This window comes from Balaenoptera physalus (genome assembly GCF_965194825.1).
Source record: "Balaenoptera physalus genome assembly, chromosome: 14".
Classification (NCBI taxonomy): Eukaryota; Metazoa; Chordata; class Mammalia; order Artiodactyla; family Balaenopteridae; genus Balaenoptera; species Balaenoptera physalus.
The window spans coordinates 11,263,067-11,274,355 of record NC_138893.1 but is presented as its reverse complement, the minus strand read 5'-3'; the positions used below and the strand labels follow the sequence as shown (position 1 = coordinate 11,274,355).

The following is an 11,289-nucleotide window of genomic DNA, read 5'->3' as shown; positions in this document are numbered from 1 at the left end:
CTGTAATAAACCATAATGGAAAAGAATATGAAAAAGAATATATATATATGTGTATATATATATATATAAATATGTATATATATATATATATATATATATATATATATATATATATATATATATATATATATAAAACTGAATCACTTTGCTGTATACCAGAAACTAACACAACATTGTAAATCAACTATACTTCAATAAAAATTTTTTTAAAAAAACAATAAACTAGACCAAAATAATGATAGTAATAATAAAAGTATTACTCATGAAAGAAAGGTTGATAAATTAAAATTCATTAAACATTCAAATTCCTGTTCATCAGAAGACCCCACTCCCCAACTCCCATTTAATTAAGACCTTAAACATGTGTTGGTGTGTGTCACATTTGGGTATCACCACCCCAGAAATGAGGTGTGTAGCCAAACGTTGTTGCCTCACCCCGCACGGCTATAATTCAGGATGACATACACCTGGCAGGATCCGCATGTTCCCACGAGGGCTTTACCTAGGTGATTTAGGGATTGGAGGATGGAGTGCGGGAGAACGTGTGCAAATCCTTTGTTACCAATGGAAAACAAACTTAACACACATGACCAAACAGATGTCATGGACATCTTGAAGGAATGCAGCATATCTTATATCTCCCTAGATCTGAAGGGCCCTGGACAGAGTCTGGGACACAGAAAAGGCCCTTAATACATGAAGGGACAGAAGACAGTATCATCTTCACTCAGATAGGGAAGCTATTACTTAGAATTACTTAGATCATTGTTTTCACCAGGGATTTCTCACTCTTTCATGTGCATTAACCTGTGGCTGTCCTCTCCAGCCTCTATTGGCTATAACCATCATATCAAAAAAAAAAAAAAAAAAAGCAGTCAGCAGAATAATCCCCACAAGAGTGACAGCTATATTGTGTTTTACAGTTTGCAAACTACATCCAAGTATAGTATCTCATCTGGATCTCACAACAGCAAGTGAGATCAGGTATTATTCATCTTATTTCATAGATGAAGAAACTGAAGGTCAGAGAGGTTGTGTGACTTTTGCAAGGCCATACAGGCGGGAGGTGGCAAAGCCAGGACTTGGAATTCCAGGTAAAGGGAATACAGTGGGAAGCATTAGTTGGCCATTAAATGTAAGTGAAGGAATAGGGTAAAATGAAGCAGATAGCAACTTTCTCCCCAGAAATGGGTTCTGTTTTACTCTTGGCTTTTTAATAGGGCTGGTTCTGCCGTATATCCTATAGTTGACAACACATAAAAGTCAAGGGGCAATAGCCCACTCTTGGGTATTTGTTGAGACGTCCCACCCTTCACAAACACACACCTCTCGCTTCTGTGTTTGATCTGATTTCCCTAACTCTTTGACCTTTTGGATGGGGACTCTGGCTCCCAATATTTGTCTAAGGCCTTTCTCCGAGTTTGGTGAAATTCTGAACAACAATAATGACACTGGCTGCCACCCTCTATAGAGCCCTACTTATTATGGGCCAGCACTGAGTGGTCTGCCCGCATTATCTCATTTAGCCTCACAACAACTCTATGAGGTAAGTACTATTTTGAACACTCTGAGGGGCAAAGAGATGAAGTAATGTGCCCAAGGTCACACTGCTGGTAAGCGGCAGACTGAAGACCAAGATGCCGGACTCCAGACCCCTCACCCTTACCCCTGCCCTCAACTACTTCTCAGTAGTCAGGCTGGACCCCTCTCCCCCTTGGATTCACTGGCCTTGTCATTCTTTGGCCCCTCCACTGCTGGACTTGCACCACCTCTCGGCCTTGAGGAGCTCGGAGCTCTAGGTGATAGCATTCCCTCAGCCAGCCTCTACCCAAAGAGCCTCCAAACAGACAAGGCAAATCCCCAGCAGTAGACCCCATGGCACACCATTCTCATTCCCCCAGCTGCCGGAAGGGTTGGCTGCGGAGGGCTCAGAGCTGAGACTCTCCAGGAACTGCCCCTGCCTGATGGGAGGCACCGGGCCATCCCCCCGTTCCCGCCCACATCCAGTGATTGGACATGTGGGACACAAAGACCCAGCCTTCTAGCCTCGTTGGGGCTAAGTCCGAAGGGCCATGCCAGCTCCAGAGCTCCCATGAGGTTGTGTGACGCATCTGCTGCACCTGCTACCCAGTTCAATTCCTCTTTCCCCAGTTCTGCTTCCTTTACTCCCCAACAGAAGGTGGTCCCAAGAGCACACCCCAATAATTGTCCTGCATGCACACTGCAGCCTCAGACTAAGATGCCCAGGAAACACACAAATTCACCAATTCATCTCTGCCCAGGACCTCATCTCCCAAGTGGCAGAGCAAGGTCTCATGCAGTCCGGGCTCTCAAACCTGTCCCAGTATTTCTGTTGTCCTGTCACCCAGTCTTTGGCACTGTCATGTACATATTGACTTTCCTTTTCTTGTTCTTTAGTCCACTAGAATTTTCTGGTGTTCATTCTGTGTTTATGAGACTCACCTAGGCCTTCAGCCAACATCAGAGCTGTGTTCTTTCTGCAATCTCTCTGCGACCCCTGATGGTGCCAAGTGTCCCAACCTGAGACCCAAGTCCTGCTGATTCTGTCCACACAGCCCACACATTCGGGTGACAGACACGCTTGGAATTTATGTACCTTGAACATAAATGCGTGGGCAGGAGTAGAAAGATCATTGGGTCTTGAAGCCGGTGCAGATCCCTACAAGTAGACCCAGGAGTCCTTGGCCAGTGTCCTATTTTTTCTCTTAGCTCAGATCCTCACTCTCTCCAGGCCAAGATGCCACCGTAATTCCGACAGGTCTCTTTATCTCCTACCTTTTCGACTTTAATCTGCTATACGCTCTGCTGTCAGATTTATCTTTCTAAACGAAGCTCCCATCTGATCCCCTCCCTGCTTAAAAACCCTCATGCTCCCCGACGCCCATGTGTTTCACCCAAACCCCCAACAAGGCTGAGACCAGAGTAGCCCATTCATCTTCTCTGGGGCAGCCAGCGTTTTCAGGCCTTGGTGAAGCTGCTCGTTCTCTTGTCTTCAAACACTTAGCAGGACAGTTTTCCTGATCCGTATGAAGAACTGCAGACAGTCTACACTGTTGCTCTCTAATAACTTCGCCTTAGGCTCCCGTGACTTACAGTCATTTGTTTACTTGGTTCTTCTTCCCTCCTAGATTACAAGCAGCTCAGGAGAAGATGGGCTACCAATCTCAGCACCAGAACAGTATGGACACATGGTGGTCTCTCAGGGGAGATTTGTTGAAGTGATTTGCCATCTCCCAGCGGGACCATAGATTTATTCTCTTACCCTTCTCCTTGCCCCCCTGCTCCGACCTTGTGGCACAGTGGTTGAGAATCTGCCTGCCAATGCAGGGGACACGGGTTCGAGCCCTGGTCCAGGAAGATCCCGCATGCCGCAGAGCAACTAAGCCCGTGCGCCACAACTACTGAGCCCGTGAGCCACAACTACGAAGCCCGCGCGCCTAGAGCCCGTGCTCCGCAACAAGAGAAGCCACCGCAGTGAGAAGTCCACGCACCGCAACGAAAAGTAGCCCCCACTCACCGCAACTAGAGAAAGCCCGCGCGCAGCAACAAAGACCCAACGCAGCCAAAGATAAATAAATAAAATTGAAAAAAAAAAACAAAGCTAAGGTAGAGTGGAGGGAAAATGAGGTCACGGCTTTAACTGAACAAGAAAAAATATATAATTTTGAAATGATGATATTTAAATAGTGGACTGAACCCAGGGTAGAGAGGGGCCCTATAAAAATATAGTGTAGGGTATTTAGAAATCAAAGATAAGCAGGTGCTAAGCGTATAAACAACTTCTAAAGAAAAAGGTGAATATTTTACTGAAAGATTTCAAAGCCTAGTGTGTTACCTTTTGCCTTTTCCTAGCTAAGTGGACCGCTGGCCCCTCCTCCTGGCTTGTAGGGCTGGGCCTGGCGCTGTGGCTTCTGGCCATCTCTGCCGGCCAGCTCAGGCTGCTGTCCTACCCTGCCCCAGGGCCCAGAGTCCCAGCTCTGCAAACAGTGATATCATTATATCACAACCCAGGCTGCAAAAATAACCACTTCACATTCACACACACTTCCCCCTCATTTCCTTAGAGTCGTGTTCCCCTGATAAACGGCTGGAAGCTTCTGGTAGGAAGTAAAGCTCAACTGAGCTTCAGAGATAATGAAAAAAGGAGTGAGATTCAAAGAGTTTCTTAATGAACACAGTGGTAGCTCTGAGTTGCATTTGGATCAGCTGACCTATCCCCCTTCCTCTGGGCTTTGGCCCCTCTGCTCTATGTCCCAAGGCCTTCTTTCCAGATGGGCAGCTATGCTTCAGGGCTGGCTGTCCAATTCTGGAACTGGCCCTGGTGGTAGGAAACGAGGGGCCTTCTCTCCTATACTTTCTCTAACAAACTGACACAGGTCCAATCTCTAAAAGTCAAGCCATCTAGGATGGGTAAGGCATTGACAAATGCTCTAGAACAGATTCAAAGTCAATGTGGGAAGAGATGTGGATAATGGTATTTTCAAGAAGGATTTGCACATTGCAGAAAATTCATCCCAATAAATGTGTGGCTATAACATTGCTTGTTCCTTTATCGCCGACTTGCCTTTATAGATGGTCAAGAGAGGCTCTGGCCCAGGCCCCAGACTTTAAAGGGCCCCTCAGACACACACACACACACACACACACACACACACACACACACACATTAAAATACACATGGTACCCCATCCCTGGAGGCTCAGTGCTCAGGGCAAGCACAGCAAACTGTAATCCTAAACATCCACTCTGGTGACCAACACTGCTCAGGCCGCAGGAACACCTCTTTCACATCTCTTGTCCTTGAAACAAAAGGCCCTGCATCCGAGTACCCAGAAGATGTGTGTGCACCACGGCTGACTTCAGAAATGACCACTACTTGGAGTGTAGAGAGGATTCGAGCGGCAGAAGTGCTGAGATAAGAGAAAAGACAAATTCATTACCTTGTTAAGTTCTTCCTCTCATATAGCAAGGATGGAATGAATTCTTGCATAATGAAGAATTATTTGCAATAGTGCCAAGAGTCCATTTTCTTGTTTCCCTTCTCATTCCAGCTCAGGATTCCGGAAGGTACTAAAACATTACACACAGTATGTGCAATGGTTGTGCATCTATTTTGGCTAACATTCTGCAATATTATGTAACTCCTACTTCTCTTACTTTTGGATATAGATATAGTTCTAGATATAACATATGTGATATATAAAATAAAAATAGACTTTGTTACAGTTGCAAGTAGTTTTATTTTTATACAAAAATGCATAAGATGCAATTAAATCTTCAAAACAATTTCCAAACCTTCAGATCTATGTAAATAATTTTATTTTAAATTTTGATATTTACTAACTAAAATGTATTTTTGCATTTTGGTTAAAATGGGTAATTTTGAATATTTTGCAAGAAAAATATCTTTTTTGAAAACGTCTAAGATAATTAAATTTCAGCTTCTTACGTTAACACTAATTTACATATTGATTGAACTATATTCAAGTTTCATATATTTTAATACAATTACATTTATTTTTAACCTGTTCAGTTAGTGCCATCAGTGGAACACAGATTATGTGAAAATCTTGATTATGAGAATCCAGTTAATGATTCTGCTGAAACGAAGGCAAGACAATGAATTTTTTTTTTTTAATAAATGTATTTTTTATTTATTTATTTTTGGCTGTGTTGGGTCTTCATTGCTGAGTGTGGGCTTTCTCTAGTTGCGGCGAGCGTGGGCTACTCCTTTGCGGTGCACTGGCTTCTCATTGTGGTGGCTTCTCTTGTTGCGGAGCATGGGCTCTAGGCGCTCAGGCTTCAGTAGTTGTGGCACGTCGGCTCAGTAGTTGTGGCGCACAGGCTTAGTTGCTCCTCGGCATGTGGGATCTTCCCGGACCAGGGCTCAAACCCGTGTCCCCTTCATTGGCAGGAGGATTCTTAACCACTGCGCCACCAGGGAAGTCCCAAGACAATGAATGTTATTAAATAAATATAATCTGTGAATTTATATGTGTTTATTCTTACTATTCATCCAAACAACATCCCAGACAGGCTTACACATGATCAGATTCCCCTCTCTTTAATATTTTACTAGTTTTTAGTCATAGAAAAACCATAGCTTTACATGTATTTTTCTGTTTTTGTGTGAAGGTATATTAAGGTGAAAGGATAAAACGTTTTTTAAAAGTCTGTTAGCTTGATTCATAGCTTTAAATACTCAGACACATGGCATGTGAGCCCCAGGCCCGGCAGACAGGAGTGGGCAGCTCCCCCAACCCTCTGATTGCTGACACCACCACCACTGTGTTTTCCAAACTGTATTGTGTGCTCACACTTGGACAAGCACCTTGCTAAGTGCTTTTGTGTATTTCATTCAGTCCTCACCACAATCCCCTGAGGTAGGCACCATTCCCGGATTTAGATGAGCAGGCGGGGATGCAAGGCACTTGCTGTGGTCATAGGACCACGACTAGGGGAACGGTCTCCTATCCTGGCCTCTGGGACTCCGACTCCCTCTGCAACCAGCCCCACTGCTTCCACACCCCCTCTCCATGGCAGAGGCTGACAGGCCGTGTCTGTTCCCTGTTTGTTTCCTAGAGACCCTTTGTTGGATGCCTTTATTGTGTCGCCCCCCCACCCCGTTATACACCTCTTTAAAAATCCTGGATCGATACATCTGCTATGGATTTCAAGCTCATTAGATAATCTAAACACAATATATGCCATGAGCCAATAGCCACTTGATAAACTATATGTTTAGCTCAATTATATTTATAAAGCCTTCAAAACAACTTAAATGCCTAGTACATTTCACTGCATTAGTAACTGACTATATTGTTGGTATAGCCATTCAAGGAAATATTATGCAGGGATGAAAATGGTAGTGATGAAGTCTATAATAACATGGAAAATACTTAGATACAGTGTTAAATGAAAAAAAGTTGCATATAAAATTACACATATCACATGTCAGAATAATGTAAAAATTAGTATAGATATGAAAACAGACACACTCACAGGAAAAAAAAGGACAGAAAATACAACTAAATGCTAATAGTAGTTGTGTTCAACATAGTGAATATTAATATATTAGCGTGATTTTTCCTTTTTATTCTTTTCTATTTTTTGTTTGTTTTTCATATGTCTTTTATATTTAAAATTTTTATTTTTGTATTGAAGTATAGTTGATTTACAATGTTGTGTTAATTTCTACTGTACAGCAAAGTGATTCGGTTATACATATATATACTTTTTTTTTTAATATTCTTTTCCATTATGGTTTATCATAGGATATTGAATATACTTCCCCATGCTATACAGTAGGACCTTGTTCTTTATCCATTCTATATACAATAGCTTACATCTGCTAACCCCAACTTCCCATCTATTTTTAAAATGGTTGGGGATTAGGTTAATTTCATATTTTAAAATATTGATTTAGAATGCATTTTTTCTAAAAATAATAACGATGAATTGGTGAAGAGGCCCACAGCCTAATCATCGGCATGGTGTCCCTATCCCGCTGGCTCTGTACATTGTTTGAGATGAAAGCTGGTGTGACTGCAGAGGCTCTCCGTGGGTCTGCTTGCTGTTGGCAAGATGCAGGCTAGAGATAAAGCACTTCAGACTTTGTCTTAGACATTAAAAGGAGCAAGAGATGAAATAAACCAACGGCTTTGAGGCTTTGATACAAACTCTGCAAACAAAAATTCTATCACTTTCCAAAGGAAACACTGTCCACCAAATGCTCCCTAGGACATAGAGCCACCCCACATGGTCCACGAGCTCAAGATAAAAGCAGCATATGGGAGAGGGTGAGGAGAAAAGGGAACCCTCTTGCACTGTTGGTGGGAATGTAAATGGATACAGCCACTATGGAGAACGGTATGGAGGTGCCTTAAAAAACTAAAAATAGAGCTACCATACGACCCAGCAATCCCACTACTGGGCATATACCCTGAGAAAACCATAATTCAAAAAGAGTCATGTACCAAAATGTTCATTGCAGCTCTATTTACAATAGCCAGGACATGGAAGCAACCTAAGTGTCCATCGAGAGATGAATGGATAAAGAAGATGTGGCGCATATATATAATGGAATATTACTCAGCCATAAAAAGAAATGAAATGGAGTTATTTGTAGTGACGTGGATGGACCTAGAGTCTGTCATACAGAGTGAAGTAAGTCAGAAAGAGGAAAACAAATACCGTATGCTAACACATATATATGGAATCTAAAAAAAAGAAAAGAAAAATAGTTATGAAGAATGAATGGGCAGGACAGGAATGAAGACACAGATGTACAGAATGGACTTGAGGACACGGGGAGGGAGAAGGGTAAGCTGGGATGAAGTGAGAGAGTGGCATGGACTTATATATACTATCAAATGTAAAATAGATAGCTAGTGGGAAGCAGCCGCATAGCACAGGGAGATCAGCTCGGTGCTTTGTGATCACCTAGAGGGGTGGGATAGGGAGGGTGGGAGGGAGGCTCAAGAGGGAGGGGATATGGGGATATGTGTACATGTATAGCTGATTCACTTTGTTATACAGCAGAAACTAACACACCATTGTAAAGCAATTATACTCCAATAAAGATGTTAAAAAAGAATAAAAGCAGCATATGATGAGAACTCTTCTTTCTGCAGTAACTGTGTCTCATAACACAGTGAGTCCTAGCTCCCAGGCCTTTGAGAGGACTCTGACATTCTCACAGGGATGTGTCAAGCTGGAGGTAAGCCTCGAGGATCATGAGACCATCTGAGAATAGCTAGGAAGGAACCCTCAGGAGAGGCTGGGATGAGATCCTCTTTAAAAAGACTCATTAGCCTTCGTTCACATCTGCTTCACCTGAGCCTGTCTTGGTGTTTAACATCAAGGACATGAAAGACTTACCAAAGCTTGTCAAGAACAGGAAAGACCTACCCAATGCACAGTTCCTAATCTCCTGTCTATCTTCTCACCCCCCTTCCTCCCTTCCAACTGAAAATCCACCATGTGCCAGCTACCTGACTACACACCGAGGGCACAAAGTCACATCAGACATGACACGGGCCCTCAAGGAGCTTGAGGTCTATCCTTTCCCACTGAAAGGGTGGTCTTCGGATTGCCTGGAAGCTTGTGTGAAATGCAGATTCTCAGGCCCCGGGAGTGACCTACTGACTCAGAATGTGGATTTTAGCAAGTTCCCCGAGTGATTCACAGGCACTGAAGGTTGAGAAGCCCTGGCCTCCAGGACTCTAGGAGAGCAAGCCCAGTTTTTTTACCAGTGTCGTTATAATAAGATAAAGGGGGTACAGCCACTACGGAGAACAGTATGGAGGTTCCTTAAAAAACTAAAAATAGCGTTACCATATGATCGTGCAATCCCACTCCTGGGCATATATCCAGAGAAAACTATAATTTGAAAAGATACATGCACCCCAGTGTTCATAGCAGCACTATTCACAATGGCAACACATGGAAGCAACCTAAATGTCCATCCCCAGATGAAAGGATAAAGAAGATGTGGTTCATATACACAATGGAATACTACTCAGACATAAAAAAGAATGAAATAATGCCGTTTGCAGCAACATGAATGGACCTAGAGATGATCATACTGAGTGAAGTCAGGCAAAGACAAATACCATATGATATCACTTATATGTGGAATCTTAAAAAAAAGATACAAATGAACTTATTTACAAAACAGAAATAAACCCAAAGACATAGAAGACAAACTTATGGTTACCAAAGGGGAAAGGGGGGTCGGGGGAGGGATAAATTAGGAGGTTGGTATTAACAGATACACACTACTATATATATAAAATAGATAACCAACAAGGACCGACTACATAGCACAGGGAAGTATACTCAGTATTTTGTAATAACCTCTAATGGGAAAGAATCTGAAAAAGAATATGTATATACTTGAATCACTGTGCTGTACACCTGAAACTAACAGACATTGTAAACAAACTATACTTCAATTAGAAAAAAAAAAAAGATTAAGGGTTAGCAGTTGTTATTTAGCTTTCACGAACTATTTTAGCTTATTTTACCAATATCACCCGGAAGGATGTGTGGCTGGCAGGAGACTCAGTCACGAGACAGTGATGAGACAGTGAGCGCCCGTGGGAGTGGCAAGTCTCCTCTGGGAGGCTTCGTGGAGGGGACAGAAAGGGAAGGAGAGACGACGGAGGACCAAGTGGACGTAAGCTTCCACGGAGGAGCGGTCAGGAGGTGAGGGGTGTGGGAACGTCCCGTAATAGTGGACATCCCGGGCTTAAGCAAACGAGTTTGGAAGGGCTGCCTTCCTGGTGGCGGCATCTGAGTGGGATATACCCTGCCCTCAGGCTCAGAAAACCAAACCTCTTCCTGTGCTTTGCCACCTGAATCTGTGGATGCCTCGCTCAACACTCAGCAGAGGAAGGCGTTCAAAGGCATGGGAACATGCCAGGGGCCGGAAATCCAGTGACCTCCCCCACTGCCCTCTAAGGATGCTGAAAGGATTCTTGCGGATTGCAGGGAGGTGGGCTGTCGTTTGAGAGGGGAGCTTGAATTTTGCTCGGGTCGGCCTTCCCTCTACTGAAGTAAATTAAATTTGAGACAGTACACATGTTCCAGAAAGGATACATTCAGGAAGAAAAAGGATTCTGGAGTTTTGACCAAGGCTCTACGCTTCTTGGGTGTGGCTCCAGACCTTACTGGCATCAAGACGTGGCAGGAGTGTCTAAATTGGGAGTTAGAGGTTGAGGCACATAGTCTCACCTGAGTGTCCAGAATCCCCAGACACAGCCTTGAGCATAGCTCCTCGTCACACAGGTGTTACAGAGGGTACCTGTGATCTTTCCTTCCTTTGAACCGTCTGACTTTCTGTTGCATTGGGTAGAAGTCAACCCTTGGCATTAGATGTCATTGGGGGGAGGGGCTTGGATGAAGCTTTATGTCTTCCCTCCGTAGGGAATTACACACACCGAAAGCATATTTTATAGGTCACAGCCGTACCTCGGAATCCGCGGAAGATTGGTTCCAGGATCCGTGGCAGATTGCAAAGTCTCTGATGCTCAAGTCCCACAGTCGGTCCTCCATATGCGAGGATTCAACCAGTTACGATTCACGATCCGTGGTTGGTTGCATCAGCGGATGAGGAACATGAGCACACGGAGGGCGGACCATCTAACATGCTTTATATTTTTGGGGCATGTGCAGAAAGAGTTCAAGTACATTTATTCTAGATGGGGATAAAAACAGTGAGGTTTTTTTTTTTCCTATAGTGTATGAAGAAACAATTTATAAGGT

At 43.5% G+C, this 11,289-nt stretch overlaps 1 long non-coding RNA gene across 1 annotated transcript; it reads right to left on the bottom strand.

Moving 5' to 3' along the window:
* Positions 1-5,932: 5,932 nt before the first annotated feature.
* Positions 5,933-11,009, bottom strand: LOC309642873. The gene is made up of 3 exons (XR_014253420.1): positions 10,996-11,009; positions 10,759-10,863; positions 5,933-5,950 (listed from the first exon to the last, which is right to left on the bottom strand). It is a non-coding gene; the product is annotated as an uncharacterized lncRNA (long non-coding RNA).
* Positions 11,010-11,289: the final 280 nt, after the last annotated feature.